At 45.8% G+C, this 23,740-nt stretch overlaps 1 protein-coding gene across 1 annotated transcript in view; it reads left to right on the forward strand.

Annotated features, from left to right (window-relative positions):
• Positions 1–23,740, forward strand: part of LOC141129299 (bromodomain and WD repeat-containing protein 1-like) — a 189,139-nt gene that overhangs the window by 967 nt on the left and 164,432 nt on the right. The gene's annotated exons all lie outside the window — the stretch shown is intronic.

A 23,740-nucleotide genomic window follows, 5' to 3' on the forward strand; every position in this document is an offset into this window, starting at 1 on the left:
CTTAATACGCGACCGGGACCCTTGTTATTCTTAATACGCGACCGGGACCCTTGTTATTCTTAATACGCGACCGGGACCCTTGTTATTCTTAATACGCGACCGGGACCCTTGTTATGCCTGCTACGCGACCGGGACCCTTGTTATGCCTGCTACGCGACCGGGACCCTTGTTATGCCTGCTACGCGACCGGGACCAGCAAGACATCAAATACACAACTGGGATGTTCAGGATGCCGTATACATGCCTGGTACCCATATTATGTCATATAAACACCCCGGATCCGTAGAATGCCATATACACAACTTGGACGCCTCATACTCAGCTAGGACACATAGGATGACATATACACGGCTGGGACGCCTCACACAAGACTGGGGGGGGGTGCACGGGACGCCTCACACAAGACTGGGGGGGGTGCACGGGACGCCTCACACAAGACTGGGGGGGTGCACGGGACGCCTCACACAAGACTGGGGGGGGTGCACGGGACGCCTCACACAAGACTGGGGGGGGGGTGCACGGGACGCCTCACACAAGACTGGGGGGGGTGCACGGGACGGCTCACACAAGACTGGGGGGGTGCACGGGACGCCTCACACAAGACTGGGGGGGTGCACGGGACGCCTCACACAAGACTGGGGGGGTGCACGGGACGCCTCACACAAGACTGGGGGGGGTGCACGGGACGCCTCACAGAAGACTGGGGGGGTGCACGGGACGCCTCACACAAGACTGGGGGGGTGCACGGGACGCCTCACACAAGACTGGGGGGGTGCACGGGACGCCTCACACAAGACTGGGGTGCCATATAAACACCCAGGACCTGTAGGACATCATAAGCACACCTAGGAAGTGTAGGATGCTGTATACACAACTGGAACAAATATTATGTCATATAAACCCCCCCAGATCTGTAGGACACCATATACACAACTAGGACACATGGGATGCCATATACACGGCTGGGATTCCTAATACAAGATTGGGGTGCACGGGACGCATTATACAGAACAGGGACATGCAGCCTGCTGTATACACGGCTGGGATGCCTCATAAACAACTGGGGTGCGCAAGAAGCCACATACATAACTGAAAATATTATTATGCCATATAAACACCCCAGATCTGTAGGACGCATGCATGACTGGGACTCCTCATACACAACTGGGGTGCGCTGGACATCATATACAGAACTGGGACACATAGGATGCCATATACACAACTAGAATGTGCAGGAGACTGTATACATAGCTGGGATGTCTCATAGATGACCGGGGTGTGCAGGACAGCGTAAACACAGCTGGAGTACGTGGGAAGCCATATAAACACCCGGGACCCGTAGGATGTCATATACACAACTTGGACATGTGGGACGTCGTATACACAACAGGGGTGCGTAGGAAGCCATATAGACTATTGGGACATGCAGGATGCTGTATACACAACTGGGGTGCGCAGGATGCCATGTACACAACTAGGACACCTCATACATGACGGGGGTGCACAGGATGCCATATAGGCGATTGGATGCTGCATACATGACTTGGGTGTGCGGGACGCCTCATACACGACTGGGGTGGGCAGGACGCCGTATACATGACTGGGCCCCATATTATGCCATATAAACACCCGGGACCCGTAGGACGTAAAATACACAACTGGCACGCCATATGCACAACTAGGATGTGCAGAATATCATATACACAACTGGGTCATGTAGGATGCCATATACTTGACTGGGGTGCCTCAAACACAACTGGGGTGCGCAGGATACCATATACAAAACTGGGACACATAGGATGCCCCATACACGGCTGGGACGCCTCATACACGGCTGGGGTGCACCGGATGCCGTATACACGACTGGGAAGCCATATCCATGACTGGAACATGTGGGACAAAGTATGCACGACTGGGACGCCCTGTACATGGCTGGGACCTGTTATTACGTTGATACAGAATTCTTTCTTTTCTCAGTTGTATTCTTCAATAAATATTTCACAGAGAAAACCGCAAAGTCAGACTGTGATCAGATATATTGTAACGTTGTAAAGTAACATTTTATCTGTGTGTGTGTTTGCCATACAGTGTAGTGTTACATTTGTTATATAAATGGCAGGTAGAGGAAAGTGTATGATGTTTAGTGACATTTTAAATGGCTAAGAAGCCGTTCTCATAGGTGGCAGTAAAACAGGTGGTTGGCTTTTTTACTGCTCCTCAGACTGCCCCCCTGAACTGTGCAATGGCGGCTGGAGGGGGTAGCGTGTGTTGCTTTGCTCCATGGTGTAGTGAAGAATTTACAGCATACACTGTTCAGCAGGCAGTGCTGCTGCTTAAATGTTGCCTATCCAAGTGAATAGTGCTATCTTGCTACTGCGAGCCATGTGTTTGCTTTAGGCTGCTTTTACACTGAGTTTTCCAAGCGTTTAAAAAATGTGCTTCAAAAGCTCAAGAAAATTGCCTCCCATTAAAATCAATGAATGTTTTCACACTGGGGCGGTGCGCTTCTGTTGTGGTAAAAAAAAATCCTGCTTGCATCATTTTTTGGAGCATGTTTGGGGAGCTAAATAGAAATGCCCCAAAAACGCACCTTACCATTGAAAGCAAAAACGCGCCCGAGATGCATTTTTAGTGCGTTTTTTGTCACATGTCCTGTAAAAACCGCAGACACGGCAAAATCGTGGTAAAGATGAATATGCATTTTTGCATCTCCTATGTGGGCTTGTTCACATTTGCTTTGGTCGCTGAAAAGCAATTCTTGTTTGGACCACTCTTCAGGCTAGGTTCATTAATTTCAATTTAAAAAAATGTATAAATTCCTGGACCCCATATATATATATATATATATATATATATATAATTATTTAAACTGTTGCACACAGATTCACATGGTGCTGCGGCACTAAGCCCCGGACCATTTGGCTGCCCAAAGACCAGAGCACTTTTTGCGATTCGCTTTAACTGACAATTGCGCGGTCGTGCGACGTGGCTCCCAAACAAAATTGACATCCTTTTTTTTTTTCCCCACAAATAGAGCTTTCTTTTGGTGGTATTTGATCCCCCCCTGCGGTTTTTATTTTTGCGCTATAAACAAAAAAATTGCGTCAATTTAAAAAAAAAAATGCATTTTTTACTTTTTGCTATAATGAATATCCCCAAAAAATATATAAAATTTTTTTTTTCCACAGTTTAGGCCGATATGTATTCTTCTACATATTTTTGGTAAAAAAAAAAAAAAAAATCACAATAATCGTTTATTGATTGGTTTGCGCAAAAGTTATAGCGTCTACAAAATAGGGGATAGTTTTATGGCATTTTTATTTAATATATATATATATATACTTTTTTTTTTTTTTTTTTATGGCGCACAGATCGGACACTTTTGGGGAGATTTTGGGACCATTCGCATACAGTGATCAGTGCAATTAAAAATGCATTGACTACTGTGTAAATGTGACTGGCAGTGAAGGGGTTAAGCACTAGGTGGTAGGGGTTAAGTGTGTCCTAGGGAGTGATTCTAACTGTGGGGGGGAGGGGCTATGTGTGACACATCACTGATCACCGCTCCCGATTACAGGGAGCTGTGATCAGTGTCCTGTCACTAGGAAGAACGGGAAGATGCTTGTTTACATCAGCATTTCCTTGTTCTTCCTCTCTGTGAGACGACCGTGGGTATCCCCGCTAACATCGAGTCCGCGGGACCTGCAGTCACACTCACGGAGGTCGCGGCGGCGCGCGCCCGCAAACCGCTTCCTAAAGGGCAACATACAGGTACGTTAATCTGCCTGTACGTGCCCTTCTGCCGACGTATATCAGCATGAGTCGTTCGGCAAGCGTTTAAAGAGTATTGGGTCTAGCCTGCAAGTCGAAAACACAAATAATTTTGTGAGTGCAAGTGTGAATCTAGCCTTGGAGAGCATTTTTACATTTGTATTGTGTCCTCACCGCCTGCTTTAATACCTCAATCCCTGCACTAGTGTGCATTGAACGCGGTTACAGGGTGCTTGCAGAATGGCCCTGTGCACGTGAATGGGTCATGCTCAACAAGGACTATACCTGCTAGAAGTGACCGGATATAATTCCTGCTGCAAAGCATGAAGCAATGGTTGAACATGGTAAAAATGTGTCTTTACTGCCCACAACCACTAATGTGAATGAACCCTAAAAAGCATTGCATCCTGGATCACTTTTTGGAGGAGCGATAGCGTGCTGCCTGTGTTATGGAGGCCTAAGGGTGGAAGGTACTCTGGGAGGTTGACGGGTGCTGCGTTTGGACGGTGCACTTAGTGGTACTTATACTATATTGTCAAAAGTATTGGGACACCTGCGTTATAACAGCTTCAACTCTTCCGGGAAGGCTGTCCACAAGGTTTAGGAGTGTGTCTATGGGAATGTTTGACCATTCTTCCAGAAGCGCATTTGTGAGGTCAGGCACTGATGTTGGATGAGAAGGCCTGCCACGCAATCTCCGCTCTAATTCGCCCTAAAGGTGTTCTATCGGGTCGAGGTCAGGACTCTGTGCAAGCCAGTCAAGTTCCTCCACCCCTAACTCGCTCATCCATGTCTTTATGGACCTTGCTTTGTGCACTGGTCCCAATCATCTGGTGGAGGGGGGATTATGGTGTGGGGTTGTTTTTCAGGGGTTGGGCTTGGCCCCTTGGTTCCAGTGAAGGCGTCAGCATACCAAGACATTTTCATGCTCCCAACTTTGTAGGAACAGTTTGGGGATGGCCCCTTCCTGTTCCAACATGACTGCGCACCAGTGCACAAAGTAAGGTCCATAAAGACATGGATGAGCGAGTTTGGGGTGGAGGAGCTTGACTGGCCTGCACAGAGTCCTGACCTCAACCCGATACAACACCTTTTTGGGGTGAATTAGAGCGGAGACTTCGATCCAGGCCTTCTCGTCCAGCATCAGTGCCTGACCTCACAAATGCGCTTCTGGAAGAATGGTCACACATTCCCATAGACACACTCCTAAACCTTGTGGACAGCCTTCCCAGAAGAGTTATAGCTGCAAAGGATGGGCCAACTCAATATTTAACCCTTTGGACAAAGACTGGGATGCCATTAAATGTGGGTGTAAAGGCAGGCATCCCAATACTTTTGACAGTAGTGTATGTTTAGGACAGTATTCCTCCCTGGGCTAATACTGCCCTAACTGTATTTACTACTTGATGCACCGAGCAGCTGTCAGCGTCTCATAGAGTTTCACAGTCTGCTGGTAGTGGGCTGGACGGTGTGCCTGCACCTACAGGCTATACTCGAAAAACTAGAATATCGCGCAAAAATTCATTTCACCAGTATAACTTAAAAGGTGAAACTAATATGAGATAGACTCATTACATGCAAAACAAGATAGTTCAAGCTGTGATTTGTCATAATTGTGATGATTATGGCTTACAGCTCATGAAAACTCCAAATCCACAATCTCAGAAAATTAGAATATTACATGCAATCAATAAAACAAGGATTGCACAATAGGGACGGAAAGTATTCAGACCCTCCTTACATTTTTCACTCTGTTATATTGCAGCCATTTGCTAAAATCATTTAAGTTCATTTTTTACCTCATTAATGTACACACAGCACCCCACATTGACAGAAAAAACACAGAATTGTTGACATTTTTGCAGATTTATTAAAAAAGAAAAAAGTGAAATATCACATGGTCCTAAGTATTCAGACCCTTTGCTGTGACACTCATATATTTAACTCAGGTGCTGTCCATTTCTTCTGATCATCCTTGAGATGGTTCTACACCTTCATTTGAGTCCAGCTGTGTTTGATTATACTGATTGGACTTGATTAGGAAAGCTACACACCTGTCTATATAAGACCTTACAGCTCACAGTGCATGTCAGAGCAAATGAGAATCATGAGGTCAAAGGAATTGCCTGAAGAGCTCAGAGACAGAATTGTGGCAAGGCACAGATCTGGCCAAGGTTACAAAAAAAATTCTGCTGCACTTAAGGTTCCTAAGAGCACAGTGGCCTCCATAATCCTTAAATGGAAGACGTTTGGGATGACCAGAACCCTTCCTAGAGCTGGCCGTCCGGCCAAACTGAGCTATCGGGGGAGAAGAGCCTTGGTGAGAGAGGTAAAGAAGAACCCAAAGATCACTGTGGCTGAGCTCCAGAGATGCAGTCGGGAGATAGGAGAAAGTTGTAGAAAGTCAACCATCACTGCAGCCCTCCACCAGTTGGGGCTTTATGGCAGAGTGGCCCGACGGAAGCCTCTCCTCAGTGCAAGACACATGAAAGCACGCTTGAAGTTTGCTAAAAAACACCTGAAGGACTCCAAGATGGTGAGAAATAAGATTGTATGGTCTGATGAGACCAAGATAGAACTTTTTGGCCTTAATTCTAAGCGGTATGTGTGGAGAAAACCAGGCACTGCTCATCACCTGTCCAGTACAGTCCCAACAGTGAAGCATGGTGGTGGCAGCATCATGCTGTGGGGGTGTTTTTTCAGCTGCAGGGACAGGACGACTGGTTGCAATCGAGGGAAAGATGAATGTGGCCAAGTACAGGGATATCTTGAATGAAAACCTTCTCCAGTGTGCTCAGGACCTCAGACTGGGCCGAAGGTTTACCTTCCAACAAGACAATGACCCTAAGCACACAGCTAAAATAATGGAGTGGCTTCACAACAACTCCGTGGCTGTTCTTGAATGGCCCAGCCAGAGCCCTGACTTAAACCCAATTGTGCATCTCTGGAGAGACCTAAAAATGGCTGTCCACCAACGTTTACCATCCAACCTGACAGAACTGGAGAGGATCTGCAAGGAGGAATGGCAGAGGATCCCCAAATCCAGGTGTGAAAAACTTGTTGCATCTTTCCCAAAAAGACTCATGACTGTATTAGATCAAAAGGGGGCTTCTACTAAATACTGAGCAAAGGGTCTGAATACTTAGGACCATGTGATATTTCAGTTTTTTCTTTTTTAATAAATCTGCAAAAATGTCAGCAATTCTGTGTTTTTCTGTCAATATGGGGTGCTGTGTGTACATTAATGAGGAAAAAAATGAACTTAAATGATTTTAGCAAATGTCTGCAATATAACAAAAAGTGAAAAATTTAAGGGGGTCTGAATACTTTCCGTCCCCACTGTATATAGAACAATATCAGACCTCTGAATAGTATAAGCATGCATATCTACTCAGTACTTGGTTTGGGCCCCTTTTGCAGCAATTACTGCCTCAGTGCGGCGTGGCATGGAAGCTATCAGCCTGTGGCACTGCTGAGGTGTTATGGAAGACCAGGATGTTTCAATAGCGGCCTACAGCTCTTCTGCATTGTTTGGTCTCATGTGTCTCATATTTCTCTTGGCAATGCCCCATAGATTCTCTATGGGGTTCAGGTCAGGCGAGTTTGCTGGTCAATCGAGCACAGTAATCCCACGGTCATTGAACCAGGTTTTGGTGCTTTTGGCAGTGTGGGCAGGTGCCAAGTCCTGCTCGAAAATGAAGTCAGCATCTCCATAGAGCTCGTCTGCGGAAGGAAGCTTGAAGTGCTCCAAAATCTCCTGGTAGATGGCTGTGTTGACCCTGGACTTAATGAAGCACAGTGGACCAACACCAGCAGATGACATGGCTCCCCAAATCAACACTGACTGTAGAAACTTCACACTGGACTTCAAGCATCTTGCAGTGTGTGCCTCTCCATTCTTCCTCCATACTCTGGGTCCTTGGTTTCCAAATGAGATGCAAAATTTGCTCTCATCAGAAGAGAGGACTTTGGACCACTGAGCAACAGACCAGGTCTGTTTTTCTTTAGCCCAGGTAAGGCACTTCTGACGTTGTTTGTTGTTCAGGAGTGGCTTGACGAGGAATACGACATTTGAAACCCATGTCTAGGATCCGTCTGTGTGTGGTGGCTCTTGATGCACTGACTCCACCCTCAGTCCACTCCTTGTGAAAGTCCCCAACGCTTTTGAATGGCCTTTTCCTGACAATCCTCTCCAGGCTGCGGTCATCCCTGCTGCTTGTGCACCTTTTTCTGCCACACTTTTCCCTTCCACATAACTTTCTATTAAAGTGGTTGTAAACCCTTACAGACCACTATGACCTACAGGTAAGCCTAGATTAAGGCTTACCTGTAGGTGCAAGAAATATCTCCTAAACCTACACAGTTTAGGACAGGGATCTTCAAACTATGGCCCTCCAGCTGTTGTGGAACTACATATCCCATGAGGCATTGTAAAACTCTGACATTCACAGACATGACTAGGCATGATGGGAATTGTAGTTCCTGAACAACTGGAGGGCCATAGTTTGAAGACCCCTGATTTAAACGGTCTGTCAGTCTGGTTCAGTAGTAATCACAATCATGGGAAAGACTGCTGACCTGACAGTTGTACAGAAAACCATCATCGACACCCTTCATAAAGAGGGAAAGCCTCAAAAAGGTAATCGCAAAAGAAGTTGGATGTTCCCAAAGTGCTGTATCAAAGCACATTAAAGAAGAAGTAAACCCTCTGGGGAAAAAAAAAAAAAAAAAATGCGCACCCTGCAAGACAAAGGCATAATGAGCTAGTATGCATAGCATACTAGCTCATTATAAATTACTTACCTGAGATCGCGGCCCCCGAAGCGGTCCTCGTTCCCCTCCTCCGTCGCCATATCTCCCGAACGAGGACCGCTTCGGGGGCTTTGATCTCAGGTAAGTCATTTATAATGAGCTAGTATGCTATGCATACTAGCTCATTATGCCTTTGTCTTGCAGGGTGTGCATTTTTTTTTTTTTTTCCCCAGAGGGTTTACTTCCTCTTTAATGTGCTTTGATACAGCACTTTGGGAACATCCAACTTCTTTTGCAGTTACCTTTTTGAGGCTTTCCCTCTTTATGGAGGGTGTCGATGATGGTTTTCTGTACAACTGTCAGGTCAGCAGTCTTTCCCATGATTGTGATTACTACTGAACCAGACTGACAGACCGAAAGGAACCCTTCGCAGGTGTTATGGCTTAATTAGCTGATTAAAGTGGGACACTTTGAGCCTAGAATATTGCACCTTTTCACAATATTCTAATTTTCTGAGATTGTGGATTTGGGGTTTTCATGAGCTGTAAGCCATAATCATCACAATTCTGACAAATCACGGCTTGAACTATCTTGCTTTGCATGTAACGAGTCTATCTCATATATTAGTTTCATCTTTTAAGTTGCAGTATCACAGTATTTGTGAAATAAATGAACTTTTGCGCGATATTCTAATTTTTTTGAGTATCACCTGTAAATGCCAGAGCCTCATGTACACTGGGTGTTTTTGCCTTAGTGTATGAGGCTCCAGCATTTAGGTGCCGGTAGAAAGTATAGGAAACCATCCGGCCTGCTGCCTGTCAAACTCTGAAAGGGTGACAGCTGCTGCAGCTGAGGGGTGCTCACACTTGAAGCAGTCCAGGTTGGATCAATGTAAGTATGGATATGTCATACCTGCTGGACCACTGTGGAAGCGGAGAATCTCTGTTGGTGATTGGTCACACAGGTATGACATATCCTTACGTCTAAGTTCACCTTTAAGGAAAAAATAAGTGCTAAGTATTTTTGTAGTAAAAGAAATGTGCATTTATGATTGCCTCCTACAGGAGCCTGCAAAGCATTGCACACGCGATCAGTGTCTGGCTCCTGCAGACTCTTCTCCAGCTCTCTGCCTTCACCTCCTGTATAGGTTTCCGGTTAGAAAGCTGAAGGAAGTATCAATGGACTGTGAGTATGCTGGTCAGTCCTCTTAGTCCATTGAGCACTACAAGCCATCGGCCGCGACGGAAGATGGGATTTGTAGTTTAGTCCTTCACAGATCTGCAGATGGAGCCCCAATGTTAATGTGATGGTGCCTGTGGAGGAGAGGAACTGCTGTCATGAACTTTAAATATGCAACTAAAAATCTATACCTGGAGTTTGGCTTTAACCCTTTCCAGACTATGTGAACTGGCCCTTGAAAAATTTGTGATGCCAAAGGTATGCATTCCATGGGCTCCCAATCGTAATAGCTGTGACTGGCAGTCGTAGTGATTACATGATTGGGAATACGGTAGCCAGCAGGGGAGATTGCTCCATCCTTGCTGTTGAGTATGGATAAGGGGAATGAAGTGACTCTCATTCAGCCCATGCACCACGGCTTGTGTGGGACCAGTATTTACTAAAGAGACTCAGATAGCTGCAGTTTGGTTTGAGGGGAGAGAAGTGGTAAGACCCGTGTAGAAACTATTCTTTCCTCCATGGTATCCTGTTCCTGTTTTTCTCTACTTTTCTCTAGGCTCGTTCACATGTGCAGCAGCCCTTGCCTCCCCTGAAAAGCAATCCGCAGTGGATCAGAGGGCATTTCACAGGCAGTGAGGAGTCAATATGTCATCCCTTCACTGCCTCATTTAACCATGTAAACGGTATACCACCGTGCCACAAAATGTGTGCATTGCACACCAATGTTGCGCAGCCTCGTAGACTTGAATGGGTCGTGTTTGGCAACGGTAATGCCCACCGAATGAGACATGCTATTTAATTTCTGCCACAACATGTGTACAGCCCTGAGTGGCAGCTGCTTGCCCTGGTTGAGGCAGGTGATAAAACCACAGCTCAACCACATGGTTTTAACACCCTTTGCCGCATGTGTGGACAAACTCTGAGCTACAGATGGGTCAATCCCCATAGACTTCTGTGGGACCAAGAGCAGAGCACTGGGTTGGAGAGTGGATGGACAGAAGTGGGATCTAAAATTTTGTACATATGTAGAGAAGCACCAGAGATGAAAGTGCGAATTGTGCATTGCTTACTTTCCCCAAAAGGACAGCTTTCTGTATTTCTCTTTACATACATACCCTCACACTAATTACAATGTACCTGATATGGAGATATCCCAACTACCAATTAAATTGTGTACATTTAGCCAACAACCCCCTTTTTTTTTTTTTTTTTTTTTTTTTTTTTTTTTAATTTCATTTCATTTCAAACAGAAAGTTGGTTCGCTAAAGAACTAAGGCCTCATGTACACTGCTGCTGGTAAATGGACGTTCAGGGGCAGTTCGATGCTTTTTTTTTTTTTTTTTTCAGCTGCCCCTGAACTCATCCAATGTTATCTTATGTGTACATGTACACAGGTTCATTTACTGTCGTTTTTTTAAGCAGTTGCGTTTTATAGGCTTTTCTTTGAAGGCAAAAAAATGAATTCAGACACCGAAGTTTCAGACGCTAAACGCGGTATGGGTGTTTTGCCGTGATTTTGTTTATAAGCGTTTTTACAGGTACCCTTTTTTTTTTCGTTACAAAACTTAAAAATGATAGCAAATGATGAAAAAACACTAAAAAAAAAAAAATTAAAAACTTGTAATTGCTTGCTATGTTCATATAGGGTTAGGTTTTCCCATTAGGGTTAGGGGGTTATGGTTAGGGTTTCCCCCTTGAAGAACAAGTTGGGGTTAGGGTTTCCCATTAGGGTTAGGGGGTTATGCTTAGGGTTTCCCCCTTGAAGAACAAGTTGGGGTTAGGGTTTCCCATTAGGGTTTAGGGTTATAGTCAGGGTTTTCCCCTTGAAGAACAAGTTAGTTTCCGGTTAGGCTTATGGTTAGGGTTAATTAAAAATATTTAAAAAATTGCAATTAAAATTTGCATAAAAAAGACAAAATAAATGAATAAAAAAAATGAAATTACACGTACAGCTTTAAAAAAAAAAATTAAACAAAAAATTCTAATAATCATTTGCAGTTTAAAAAATTAAATATATTAAAAAAATTGCAATTAAATTTTGCATAAAAAAGACAAAATAAATTAAAAAAATGATTACATATACAGCTTATAAAAAAATAAAAAAAAAATAAACAAAAAACATACTAATCAATTGCAATTTAAAAATTAAATATATTAAAATAATTAGCATTTTTTCTTCACACATGCTCATTATGGGATCCATAGTAAAAGCACCGAAACTGAGGTAGATACAAGTACATTCCTGCTCTCTCAGCTGCTGCTACTCACTCTGGTCTCACAGAATGGCTGAAATGGTTAAATACTGTTTTTTGGGCTTTGGGAGGGTCCTATGTTATCTTAAACGCTCCTAGACGCAAACGCGCCTTGCAGACGCAGCAAAACGGGCGTTTTTAAACCTCAGCATCCCGTGTACATTAGGCCTATTTGTTAAAGTGAATTTTCACTTTTCCAAATGAATGTTGGTGATTATGGTGAAGCTGTGTACTCTTTACTTAGTCAGGTGCTAGCACAAAGAATGTTTTTTATTTTCCTCACACATTTTTAGATGTTCAAAGTTAACACATTTTGAACAGTGAATGCTAAAAAAAGCTGAACATATTGTTTGCTTTGTGAACAGGTTCTCCTTTTTAGTAAGGTTGGCCATAGATGGGTCTCTTTTATTTATTCTTCCATTCAACCAGCGAGTTAAATTAAAAAAAAAAAAAAAAGTGACCCACTTTCCCCTGACCACACAATCAAGGTGGATAGGGGAATCCTCCCTGCTGTGTATTTATATTCTGACAGCAGGGAGACTTCCCTGCTAACAGAATACACAGATCAGCACTGCATTCTATAGCCTGCAGCGCTGATTGGAAAAAAATGCTCAACAAGGCAATTGAACAGAAGTCGTTTGGTAGAACCACAGTAGCCATACGTGCTGATTGGACTGATTTTTGATCCGAGTATGGCCAGCTTAAAGTGATCTTAAAGTGGAGGTAAAGTTCCATGCATATTTTGTACCTATAGGTAAGCGTATAATAGGGCTTACCTATAGGTACTGCAAATATCTCCTAAACATGCACCCTTTAGGACATATTTACTGCATGTGCAGCTGATGGCATCAGGGGCAAATGCGCTCTGAAGGAACGGCCACAGCGGCTCCGGCGCACATGCATACTAGTACATTATACTTTGCAGGTCAGGGGTGAAAAAATAAAAGGCAGCACCTTACTTCCTCTTTGACCAGTTGCCGACCAGCTTCCGCAGTTATTCTACGGCAGGTTGGCTCGGCTGTGCAAATCGCTGTAGGTGTACATGGCTTGCGTGCGCGGGTAGGGGCCCGAATGCGCGCGTCCCCTCTGTGATTGGATTTGGATTTCTCTGGCTTTCCTGCCCCACCAGGGAATGTGAGAATGCAGCAGGTGGTTCTGCCAGCTGACCATAGAGCTGATCTGAGACTAGAATGGCTCCAATCGTCTCTATGGCCTAAGAAACCGGAAGCTACGAGCATTTTGTGACTTTGGTTTCGCCGGATATAAACAGCGCCATTGGGAAAGCATCTGATTACACCGATCTTGGTGTGGTCAGATGCTTTAAGGGCTGAGGAGAGATCTAGAGTCTAATAGACCCCCTCTGTGAATCTAAAGTGGTAACCTGTAAAGGCTTTTAAAAATGTATATAGTTTGTTGCCGCTGCACGGACAAAAAGTAGAAAATATCATTTTTTTTTCCTCAATTTTTGGTCTTTTTTTCATTTATATCGCAAAAAAAAAAAAAATCCCAGAGGTGATCAAATACCACAAAAAGAAAGCTCTATTTGTGGCGGGAAAAAAGGACGCAAATTTAATTTGTGTACAGCATCGCATGACCGCGCAATTACCAGTTAAAGCAGCGCAGTCCAAAATTGTAAAAAGTGCTCTGGTCATTAAGGGGGTGAATCCTTTTGGGGCTGAAGTGGTTAAAGTCTGTTATTTTTAAACAAAAAAAAAAAAAAAAACATGTTATACTTGCCTTCTCTGTGTAGTGGTTATGCACAGAGTAGCTCAGATCCTCCTCTTCTTGGGTCCCTCGCCCTTGCTCCTGGCCCCTCCCTCCTTCCAAGTGCCCCCACAGCAAGCAGCTTGCCATGGGGGCACCCGAGCCGCTGCTCTGTCTATTCAGACATGGAGCCATGACTCAGCCCCACCCCCTCTTTCCTCATGACTCAATGACTTAGATTGGCGGGAGCCAATAGTGCCCACTGCTGTCTCAGCCAATAAGGAGTGCGGCTGAGGCTCTTGTGCAACATTGCTGGATTGAGATGGGTCTGAGGGGGGCTGCTGCACACACAAAGTTTATTACCTTCATGCATATAATCCACGACTTTAAAAAAAATCTTTCTGCCTTAACAACCACTTTAAATCAATCCCACTGACTTTGTTGTAAGGACTAAAAATACTCGTTACAAGTTTTATATGTGAGTTTTCCTGTAAGGTTTTAAAGCTGCTTTAATGAATTTATAAGAAATATTATATTTCTACCTAAACTGTTAGAATTGCCCATTGGGCTACAAGTATCACTGATTGAAAATCTGTGGTGTGGAGCGGACTACACAGTGTTATAAGTAGGACTCTCCACTGAGGTCCAAAGCAATATGTTCGTATTTATCAGAGCATAGCAGACAGCTAGGAAAGGGGTCCAGCTTTTTAATTCTGTCCAACAGTGGTAAATATTAGCGTTGCACCGATACAGCTATTGGTGCCGATACTAAGCATTTGCACGAGTACTAAATCTGATACCTTTTTTGCGATTTGCATTAACTTCTGTTAAAAGAAGTTGCAATGAAATTGGAGGTCCAAATCACATTGATCTGTTCAAAGCTGCACTGGTGTGAACCAGGCTTTGGGGTTCTCATGCGGCTTTTGTAATGGCGCCGGAGTAGAGCAATTTCAAAGCCACACTGGTGTGAACTAGGGCTTACAGTAGTTCTTCTACAGTTTTGAAATCGTGCTGAAGTGGGAAGATTTCAAAGCTATAGTCCTTCATAATTGTAAAGAAACGATAACATTTTTTTTTTAACCACTTAGAGGAAGTAAACCCTGACACAGGAGCCTGCGATGTCACCGCTGTCCCCTCTGCTACGGAGCGTCCATCTTCTTTCCGGGTATTGTGGCTCCAGCGCTGTGATTGGCCGGAGCCGTGATCACGTCACTCCCACGCAAGCGCACGGGAGCCGCCACTAACAGCATATCGCCGTTAGCAGCGGCATGCTCAGTGCGCCTACGCGCCGCTGTCTACAGCGCATGCCTGTCATTTTGCAAATATCTCCTAAACCGTGTAGGTTTAGGAGATATTTATTGGACCTACAGGTAAGCTTTAATCTAGGCTTACCTGTAGGTCAATGTGGTCTGTAAGGGTTTACAACCATTTTAAAGGACCGAGCCTCTTTCTGAGATTTGGTGTTTACAAGTTAAAAACTTTTTTTTTTTTTTTTTTTTGCTAGAAAATTACTTAGAACCCCCAAACATTATATATTTATTTTTTCAACACCCTAGAGAATAAAATGGCGGTCGTTGCAGTACTTTTTGTCACATCGTATTTGCGCAGCGGTCTTACAAACGCACTTTATTTGGAAAGAATTCAATTTTTTGAATAACAAAATAAGACAACAGTAAAGTTAGCCCAATTTTTTTATAATGTGAAAGATGTTACACCGAGTAAATTGATACCCAACATGTCACGCTTCAAAATCGTGGAATGGTGACAAACGTTTACCCTTAATCTCTACAGGCGACGTTTAAAAAATTCTACAGGTTGCATGTTTTGAGTTACAGAGAAGGTCTATGGCTAGAATTATTGCTCTCGCTCTACCGATCGCGATCTGTGGTTTAAACATATGTGAGCACTACTCACCTACTCACGTATGCGTTTGCTTCTGCACGCAAGCTTGGCAGGACGGGGCGCGTTATAAATTTTTTTTTTTTCTTATTTATTTTACTTTTTTCTATTTTTACACTGTTCTTTTAAAAAAAATGTCACTTTTTTTCCTATTACAAGGAATGTAAACATCTCTTGTAATCGGAAAAAAAAGCTTGACAGGACCTCCTAAATTTGAGATCTGGGGTGAAAAAGACCTCAGATCTCATATTTACACTAAAATGCAATAAAAAAAAAGTCATTTAAAAAAAAAAAAATGTCCCTTTAACTACTTGCCCACCAGGCCAATTCTGACGTTTCTCTCCTACATGTAAAAATCATAATTTTTTTTGCTAGAAAATTACATAGAACACACACATTATATGTTGTTTTTTTTTTTTTTTTTTAGCAGGGACCCTAGAGAATACAATGGCGGTCATTGCAACTTTTTATCTTGCACGGTATTTGCGCAGCACTTTTTCAAACACGTTTTTTTTGGAAAAAAAAAAACTCTTTCATGCTTTAAAAAAAAAACAAAACAGTAAGGCCCTGTTCACACTGGGGTGGTTTGCAGGCGTTATTACGCTAAAAATAGCGCCTGCAAACTGACCTAAAACTGCCGCTGCTGTTTCTCCAGTGTGAAAGCCTGAGGGCTTTCACACTGAAGCGGTGCGCTGGCAGGAGAGAAAAAAAACTCCTGCAAACAGCATCTTTGGAGCGGTGAAGGAGCAGTGTTTTCACTGCTCCTGCCCATTGAAATCAATGGGTCAGCGCGGCTATACCGCCGCTGTAGCAGCGCTATGCGAGCGGTTTTAACCCTTTTTCAGCCACCAGCAGGGGTCAAAACCACACCGCTAGCAGTCGAATACCGCCGCAAAAACGACGGTAAAGCGCCGTTAAACCGCCGATGCCCCCACTGCCCCAGTGTGAAAGGGGCCTAAAGTTAGCCGAATTTTTTTGTATAATGTGAAAGATGAAGTTGCGCCGAGTAAATAGATACTTAACATGTCACGCTTCAAAATTGCAACCGCTCGTGGAATGGCGCCAAACTTCTGTACTTAAAAATCCCCATAGACGACGCTTTAACATTTTTTACTGGTTACATGTTTTGAGTTACAGAGGAGGTCTAGGGCTAGAATTATTGCTCTCGCTCTAACGTTCGCGGTGAATACCTCCACATGTGTGGTTTCAACACCGTTTTTATATGTGGGCAGGACTTGCGTATGCATTCGTGTCTGCGTGCGAGCACACTGGGACAGGGGCACTTTGAAATTTTTTTTTTCTTTTTATTGTTAATTTTACTTAAAATTTTCTAATTTGACACTTTAAAAAAAAAAAAAAAATGTTTTGATCACTTTTATTCCTATTACAAGGAATGTAAACATCCCTTGTAATAGGAATATGGCATAACAGGACCTCCTTACAGTAAGATATGGGGTCAATAAGACCCCACATCTCACCTCTAGGCTGGGGTGAGAAAAAAAAAAAAAAAGATCACCGCTTCCCAGCTGAGGCGGCGCCTTTATTTTTTTAATGCAGAGGCTGGGCGTGACGTCATAACATTACGCTCGACCTCCGGCAATCATAGAGACTCCGGGGACCATCTGGTCCGCCGGAAATCTCTATGGTGGACATCCGGGGCCGGCGGATCCATTCTCAGACTCACCGATTGCAGAGGTGAGTCGTTAGAAGCACCGGAGGGTGGCGGGAAGGGGGGGACGTCCCCTCTCGCCACACGTAAGAACGATCTAGCGGCTGACCAGCCGCTATGATCGCTTTTATGGTGTAGGAAAACGCCGATATCTGATGCCTGTAGCTTCAGGCATCATTCAGATATACCACCATAAAGCCCAGGACGTCCATGGACGCCAAGCAGTTGGCAAGTGGTTAAGAGCTATGGGCGGAAGTGATGTTTTGATGTCAATTCCGCCCTGCAGTATTATGGAAATGGGTGGGGGCCATCTTCCCCTCATTTGTCTCTATGCCAAGCCAGGGAGCAGTCGCGATTGTCTCCGCCGCTAACCCGCAGCTCCGGTAAGCGGCGGAGGGCACCGAAGAGTGCAGGTAAATGTGATCTTGGGGCGAATCCGCAGCAGAGACCACTTTTATCTTGAAACGGACCGCCTGCTGAAGAAGAGGATCCCGGGGTTATGGCAGCTACTGGCAAAGTACTGACGTAAAACGGTGGCGGGCGGTCCGTAAGTGGTTAATAAGTAAAAAAAGGCTACTTTCACACTGAAAGCGTCGGCCTTTGGTGGTAAATAGGGATGAGCTTCGTGTTCGAGTCGAACCCATGTTCGACTCGAACATCGGCTGTTCGATCGTTCGCCGAATTGCGAACGTTATGGGCCGTTCGCGCTAAATTCGTGTGGCGCGTCACGGCCCATAATTCACTGCGGCATCGCAGTGCATTGCTGGCTGATGATTGGCCAAGCATGCACTATGACCCGCATGCTTGGCCAATCACAGCGCCGTCAGTAGAGAGAGCTGTAATTGGCCAAAGCCAGGGTGGCTTTGGCCAATTATGGCTCAGGGGATTTAGTACACACCCCACACTATATAAGGCCGCCTGCACGGCGGCCCTGTGTAGTGTGTGTTCCGGTGTGCTGAGAGATAGAGAGAGAGAGAGAGACAGTGTAATTTGATTTGAGTTAGATAGATTAGGCAGAACAGTCAGTCAGTTAGCTGCACTTACAGTGTATTGTGTATATATATGCATCCCAGGTGTTGCATATATATATATACACTGTATTCAGTTTAGCTAGATCCGTTCCTGTTATCTTCTATCTAGACTATTTACATTTAATGCAGTGCGTCCTGCTCACAGTGTTCAGCTAGATCCGTTCCTGCTATTTACATTTAGTGCAGTGCGTCCTGCTCACAGTGTTCAGCTAGATCCGTTCCTGTTATCTTCTAGACTATTTACATTTAGTGCAGTGCGTCCTGCTCACAGTGTTCAGCTAGATCCGTTCCTGCAATTTACATTTAGTGCAGTGCGTCCTGCTCACAGTGTTCAGCTAGATCCGTTCCTGCTATTTACATTTAGTGCAGTGCGTCCTGCTCACAGTGTTCAGCTAGAGTCGTTCCTGCTATTTACATTTAGTGCAGTGCGTCCTGCTCACAGTGTTCAGCTAGATCCGTTCCTGTTATCTTCTAGACTATTTACATTTAGTGCAGTGCGTCCTGCTCACAGAGTTCAGCTAGATCCGTTCCTGCTATTTACATTTAGTGCAGTGCGTCCTGCTCACAGTGTTCAGCTAGATCCGTTCCTGTTATCTTCTAGACTATTTACATTTAGTGCAGTGCGTCCTGCTCACAGTGTTCAGCTAGATCCGTTCCTGTTATCTTCTAGACTATTTACATTTAGTGCAGTGCGTCCTGCTCACAGTGTTCAGCTAGATCCGTTCCTGTTATCTTCTAGACTATTTACATTTAGTGCAGTGCGTCCTGCTCAGTGTTCAGCTAGATCCGTTCCTGTTATCTTCTAGACTATTTACATTTAGTGCAGTGCGTCCTGCTCACAGTGTTCAGCTAGATCCGTTCCTGTTAAATTCCTACTGACAGGCAGGCTTGTCTGGTTACAGTATATAAAGCTACCTGAAGAAAATTACAGGTGTTCTATTTGATCCTATTAGTACCACGGTCAGGCAGCTAGACTATTTACATTTAGTACAGTGCGTCCTGCTCACAGTGTTCAGCTAGATCCGTTCCTGTTATCTTCCTACTGACAGGCAGGCTTGTCTGGTTACAGTATATAAAGCTACCTGAAGAAAATTACAGGTGTTCTATTTGATCCTATTAGTACCACGGTCAGGCAGCTAGACTATTTACATTTAGTACAGTGCGTCCTGCTCACACGTGTACAGCTAGATCCGTTCCTGTTATCTTCCTACTGACAGGCAGGCTTGTCTGGTTACAGTATATAAAGCTACTTGAAGAAAATTACAGGTGTTCTATTCCAGCTTAGTGCAGCTACAGGCCATTAGTATGTCTGGAAGGCCAAGAAGGAGAGGCAGACAGTCACAAGCCAATAAGAGAGGGCAAGCAGGCTCTGTGTCTAGTGCTGGTCGTGGAGACGGTGCATCCTCATCAGCACGTGGCCATGGGACACGCTTGGCCTTTTTTTCGGCAGCTGGCCGTGTTGAGCCGCAACATGCGGAAGACTTGGTCGAGTGGATGACCAAGCCGTCCTCATCCTCCTCATCCTCTCTCACCCATGCCCAGGGTGCTTTGTCTGGCAAAGCAGCGGCCTCTTCCCCCAGCTCAATGTCATCAGTGACTCCTTCCCTAGCTCCACCATGTCCTCATGAGGATTCCCTCGAACTGTTTGACCACAGTGTTGGGTACATGCTCCAGGAGGATGCCCAGCGTTTGGAAGGCTCTGATGACGATACTGAGCTCGATGAAGGCAGTAACATGAGCACGGACAGAGGGGGTGCCCAAGAAGGACAGCAATCTGGCAGTCATGCTCCCCCTGCTGCAGCATACTGCCAGGTTTGCTCCAGTGATGAGGAGGGAGGGGATGATGAGGTCACTGACTCAACGTGGGTGCCTGATAGGAGAGAGGAGGAGGAGGAGGCGGCGGCACATCACCAACGAGGCAGGATGCCCTCCAGGGGCCAGCCTAAGGGCAGCACATTGACTGTATCACACCCCAAAGCTCCACATGTGCAGGGCGCTGCAGTCTCTGCGCGTTATTCAAAAAGTTCTTTGGTGTGGGCCTTTTTTGAGACGAGTGCATCAGATCGCACCGCTGCTATTTGCAACATATGTCTCAAGCGTATCTCGCGTGGCCAAAACATCTCCCGCTTGGGTACCACATGCTTGACCAGACATATGTTGACCTGCCATGCAGTTCGTTGGCAAGCGTATCTAAAAGACCCACACCAAAGAACAAAGAGGATCTCTCCTTGCTCCTCATCAGCTGAGATTTCCAACCCCACTAGACCTTCAGTCCTCTCTGAGACCTGCAGTGAGAGGAATGAAGGTGTAGAATTAGGTGTGTCACAGCCAAGTACTTGTGGGCAATCTGCTTTTGGTACACCGACGTCAGATTGTACCAGGCAAATTTCCCTGCCCCAGCTGCTGCACCGCCGAAAGAAGTTTGCTCCCAGCCATCCACATGCCCAGCGGTTGAATGCTAGCTTGGCAAAATTGCTAGCACTTCAACTGCTGCCTTTTCAGTTGGTAGACTCTGCCCCCTTCCGTGAGTTTGTGGAATGTGCGGTTCCTCAGTGGCAGGTACCCAAACGCCACTTTTTCTCACGGAAGGCAATTCCGGCTCTCTACCGGCATGTGGAAGGCAATGTCCATGCCTCGCTGGACAGGGCGGTCAGCGGTAAGGTGCATATTACCGCTGACTCATGGTCCAGCAGGCATGGACAGGGACGTTACCTAAGTTTCACGGCGCATTGGGTGACTCTGCTGGCAGCTGGGAAGGATGCAGGACAAGGTGCAGTAGTGTTGGAGGTTGTTCCGCCACCACGCCTCCAAAATGCTGATTGTGACACACCTCTCTCCTCCACCCCCTCCTCTTCTTCTTCCTCCATGGCCTCTTCCTCGGAACCAGCGGTGCTCCGTAGGCGTTCAAGGGGCTACGCAAGTACGCAGGCCAAAAGATGCCATGCGGTGCTTGAGCTGGTGTGCTTGGGGGACAGGAGCCACACTGGGGCAGAGGTTCTGTCAGCTCTGCAGGGGCAGGTTCAGAGGTGGTTGACGCCACGCCAACTTAAGGCAGGAATGGTGGTTTGCGACAATGGCACCAACCTCCTCTCTGCCCTCCGACAGGGACAAATGACCCATGTGCCCTGTTTGGCTCACGTCCTTAACTTGGTGGTGCAGCGGTTCTTGGGCAGGTACCCGGACTTACAGGATGTCCTGAGGCAGGCCAGGAAAGTCTGTGTGCATTTCCGCCGGTCATATAATGCCAGTGCTCGGCTGACGGACCTCCAAAAGGAGTTTAACCTGCCCAAGAACCGCCTAATCTGTGACATGCCCACCAGGTGGAACTCAACGTTGGCCATGCTGCAGCGGCTGCACACGCAGCAGAGGGCCATCAATGAGTACCTGTGCGACTATGGCACCAGGACAGGGTCAGGGGAGCTTGGTTTTTTTTCCCCACTCCAGTGGGCCATGATCAGGGATGCATGCACTGTCCTGTCACCATTCGAGGAGGCCACGAGGATGGTGAGCAGTGACAGTGCATGCATCAGTGACACTGTCCCCCTTGTCCACCTGTTGGAGCACACGCTGCGTGGAATAATGGACAGGGCACTTGAGGCAGAACAGAGGCAGGAAGAGGAGGACTTCCTTAGCTCTCAAGGCCCCCTTTATCCAGACAGTGTTCCTGCGTGCCCGCCGATCACACAGGAAGAGGACAAGGAGGAAGAGGAGGAGGAGGAAGATTGTGTCAGTATGGAGGTGGAGCCTGGCACTCAGCATCAGCAGCAGTCTTTAAGGGATCAGTCCCAAGAAACACATGGACTTGTACGTGGCTGGGAGGAGGTGGCTGCGGACCATGTCGTTCTTAGTGACCCAGAGGACTCCGGACCGAATGCCTCAGCAAACCTACGCTGCATGGCCTCCCTGATCCTGCAAAGCCTGCGTAAGGATCCTCGTATTCGTGGTATCAAGGAGAAGGACCAATACTGGCTGGCAACCCTCCTTGATCCACGTTACAAGGGTAAGGTTGCGGACCTTATCTTGCCATCGCAGAGGGAGCAGAGGATGAAACATCTTCGGGAGGCCTTGCAGAAAGGTCTGTGCAACGCGTTCCCAGAGACTGGGAGGTTACAAACTCCTGTTTCTGGACAACGTGTTGCTGAGGCTTCGGTCAGTCAAAGAAGGAGCGGTGGAGAAGGTGGCCGTCTGACCGATGCGTTCAGACAATTTTTTGGTCCGCAGCCCCAAGGTATGATCGGTTCCAGCAACCATCGCCAGCGTCTGTTTTACATGGTGCAGGAATACCTAGGGGCAAGATCAGACTTGGACACCTTTCCCACCGAAAATCCTCTGGGTTACTGGGTCTTGAGGATGGATCACTGGCCAGAGCTTGCACAGTATGCAATTGAGCTACTGGCCTGTCCTGCATCCAGCGTTCTTTCGGAACGCACATTCAGTGCTGCTGGAGGCGTGGTAACCGATCACAGGGTGCGTCTGTCCACCGACTCGGTCGATCGGCTGACCTTCATAAAAATGAATGAGTCTTGGATCACCACCAGCTACCAAGCACCTGATGCTGATGTAACCGAATAATTTTTTTTTAAATCTCAGATCCCTTCAAAGACTGCCTATGCTGATGCTGAGTGACTATCCCTGAGTAATTATCCTCTTCCTCCTCAATCATCACGCTGATAGCTTGTAAGAACATTTTTGGTTCTGGGCGCCACCACCAGTGCCTAAGGCACAATTTTTCAGCCCCTGTTTAACAGGGGCGTGTAATTACAATTTTTGATGTAATACTTTGCAGCAGGGCTCGTTCCTGCATTCCAACTAGAGTGTCTGTGAGGGGTTGCAGTGTTGTGGCACCAGCACCAGTGCCTAAGGCCCAATTTTTCTGCCCCTGTCTAACAGGGGCGTGTAATTACAATTTTTGATGTAATACTTTGCAGCAGGGCTCGTTCCTGCATTCCAACTAGAGTGTCTGTGAGGGGTTGCAGTGTTGTGGCACCAGCACCAGTGCCTAAGGCCTAATTTTTCAGCTCCTGTTCAACAGGGGCATGTAATTATATATTTTCATATATTTCACAGCAGGGCCCTGTGAGGGCTTACAGTGTTGTGGCCACAGCAACACCTAAGGCCCAAATTTCTGCTGAGTATATAGGGCAGGACCCTACTTTCAAACATCTAACTTACAAACGACTCCTACTTGCAAACGGAAGGAGACAACAGGAAGTGAGATGAAATCTACCCCTAGGAAGGGAAATTCTCTCCTGTAAGAGTTAATATGGGAAAACAATTTCTCCTTTCCACTGATGCTTTCCAATCCTTGTTCCACAAAAAAACCCAAATTTTCAAAAAACATTTTTCATTGGGACAAAAAAGTGAGGTGAAATCTTCTGAAGAGGAGGAAAGACAGCAAAACAAATGTCACAGGGGTGATAACCCTTCCCTATGTTTTCCAAAAAGCTTAGAAAAGATTTTTTGGCTGGAGCTAAACACGTTAA

Source organism: Aquarana catesbeiana, linkage group LG02 (assembly GCF_042186555.1).
Source record: "Aquarana catesbeiana isolate 2022-GZ linkage group LG02, ASM4218655v1, whole genome shotgun sequence".
NCBI classification, from domain to species: Eukaryota; Metazoa; Chordata; class Amphibia; order Anura; family Ranidae; genus Aquarana; species Aquarana catesbeiana.